The following is a 2,962-nucleotide window of genomic DNA, read 5'->3' as shown; positions in this document are numbered from 1 at the left end:
GAGGGGAAACTAAGTTGCTCTGTACACTTTCCCAACCCACAATACAATATTCCAAACAAAACACGATGTGACTGTAGCTCCTCACTGGCTCAGTCAAGTGCTGGATGACCAAGCCCAACGATGGCCAGTTTACACCACTTCAAGGGTCTCTGAAAAGGCACCACCTGGAAGTCACTAAGGAATAGTTCTCCTCTGCACCACTAGGGGTCACCATGAGTCAGAATGCATTCAAAGGGAATTAACAAGCAAGACAGTTCTGGCCTTTGTCCTGACTCCTGGAGGGTCACCTCTACAACCTAGTAAGAGGACTGGCTTTAGGACTGAGACTGGCTGGGCTCCTTGGTCTACACCTGATGGTTCATTCTACACTTTACATACCACGAAAGCAGCTCAGGTCAGAAAGACAAACCACATGATCAGAAATTTGGACCTCCTTTTTCTATAATAGGAAAATATTTACAGTCTACTGAGCACCTGCTGCAGGAGGAACCACAGGGGCACTCAGAGCTGGTACAATCATGGAATTAGGTGGGGGCTTCTGTGGTTATAACACTTAAACATTTAACACCAGAAATAAAGACATGACTGTATAGAGAGCGCACAATCAAGGACTACACATGACAGCTCTCAGGAGTGCGAAGAAAGGGAGAATCAGAGAGCTCTGACAGAGCGGGGGCCTTTAATAGAAACCTGGGGTGAGTATATTTTCTGTCTGTTACCAAGGGAGGGAGAGAGGGAGGGAGGGAGGAAGAAAGCTCATGACATCCAGTTGATGCCAACTCATAGCAACCCTATGGGACAAGGTAGAACTGTCATTGTGAGTTTCCAAGACTATAACTCTTTAGAGAATAGAAAGCTCAGTCTTTCACAATAAAAGCCACTGGTGGAGTGGAGAGGTCTGAGGGGCTGGCCCCAATCCCAACCATGTGGATACCTGCCCCAACCCCCAGAAGAATTTGAGGACAGCACTGAAGCTTCAGCTCAGGGAGAGGGACTTGTCTGATCAGAGCACAGGAGAGCAAATGAAGGGGGAGGAAGAGAGAGTGGAGCACATCCTGGCCCACCAAACCTTGATGACGATATTCCCGCTCAGAGCAGCCAATCCACAAAAAAGACCATATGCCCAGCCCCACTATGAGACATGACATCCCTCACTGACCCATAGCCCTACAGGGACAACACTGGAGACACAGTGTGGAAATTGTGCCCAATCTGATCCCACCAAACTGAGGCAAAACACTAAAGGCATGCAACAGAACAGCAAGGAGAACTAAGCAATGAAGTCCCCAGGGAATACCAAAAATAGACTTTGGGGCCAGGGCATGGCACCCCATCAGACTCCACTGGCAAACACTCCTGAAGGCCAACAAACAGTCCTTGAACTAACTACAGGCTTTTCTTTCTTGTTGTTGGGTTTTGTTTTGTTTTGTTTTTTTTTTGTCATTGGCTTTTTGTTGTTTTGTTTTCTTTTGTTGCTTTGTTTTGCTCTGTCTTATTTTTGTGCATGCTATTATCTCCACAGGTCTGTCTAAATAAAATAGGCTGGATGAACAATCTGGAGGAGACATGGGAGAGGCATGGGGTGGGGGAAAGGAAGTGGTGTTAACAAACCCAGGGACAAGGGAACAATAAGTGATCCAAATCAGAGGTAAGGAGAGTGTAGGAGGCATGGTAGGGCGTGATCAAGGATAATGTAACCAAGAGGAATTACTGAAACCCAAATGAAGGCTGAGCATGAGAGAGGAGCAAGAGGAAAGGAAAAGGAAATAGAGGAAAGAACTAGGAGGCAAAGGGCATTTATAAAGGTCTAAATAAAGGTATGTACATAGTAAATATATTTATATATGATGGGGAAGTAGATCTGTGTGTAATAGGTTTAGTATTAAGGTAGCAGATGGATATTGGGTCTCCACTAAAGAACTCCCTCAATGCATGAACACTTTGTTCTATTAAATTGGCACTCCACGATGCTCACCTTCCCTAGACGATCACTGAAGACGATTGTGTACATCGGAAAAAGTGGTGAAGAAAGCTGATGGTGCCCCGGCTATCAAAAGATATAGCGTCTGGGGTCTTAAAAGCTAGAAGATAAACAAGGGGCCATCGAGCTCAGAGCAACAATGCCCACATGGAAGAAGCACATCAGCCTGTATAATCACGTAGTGTATAATCACAAGGTCCTCCTGACCTTTTCTTTGAGATTAGGGGCTTTGCACCCTAAAATGGAGCATGAGCTCAGTTCCGATGGGTAGAGTCCGTTGAGGACCAACAGACGGGATCATGGTGGACAACATGGACGCCATGGCTGGCCTCCCCTTGCAGTAACGGCAAGCGTGGCCGGTCCTCTCAGAGCCTGGAACCCAGAGGGAAGGCGCAGGCCCAAGGTCAGAAACTACCGGTGCAGGCCTTTCCTGGGGGCGAGGGAGAGTCCGTGAGGGGCTCTGCGGAGGACAAACGGGGGTAGGGAGTCCTGAACCCCAAAGTCAGAGATGCCGGTGATAGGCCTCGAGCGGATTTAACCGGAAAGGACACGGGGCCATGACGACCCACGACCACGGGCGGACGCGGTGCGGGCACCTCAACATCCGCAGGGACCCCGGGATCACTGTGGGCGCAGGGCCCGCGATGGACACCAGGTATGCCCTTGAACTTCCGACACAAAGACTCACCTAGGGGGATAGGACCTTTGCTCTGAGCCTTCCTTACTCAGAAGTCCGTTGAGGAGGGAATTGTATCATGCAACTGAAGGGCAAGGCCTGTCGGTAATGGGCGGGTCCGGGAGAGGGGCTTGGGGGCGGGGCGGGGGCGGGGCCAGGAGAAGGGAGGAGTCGGGAAGTCTGGAGAGGAAGGGGACCTGATCTCCCTGCGCCTGAGCTTTACTGAGCCTTCCGGAGGCAAATTGATTGTACTTCTTTGTGTCCACTTATTTCTAAGTCTTCAGGTTTGTGGGTGAAAGAGTAAA

Source organism: Echinops telfairi, unplaced genomic scaffold (genome assembly GCF_000313985.2).
Source record: "Echinops telfairi isolate 266 unplaced genomic scaffold, ASM31398v2 ScPeMD7_7412;HRSCAF=8450, whole genome shotgun sequence".
In the NCBI taxonomy this organism is placed as follows: Eukaryota; Metazoa; Chordata; class Mammalia; order Afrosoricida; family Tenrecidae; genus Echinops; species Echinops telfairi.
This window is presented reverse-complemented; position numbering follows the sequence as displayed.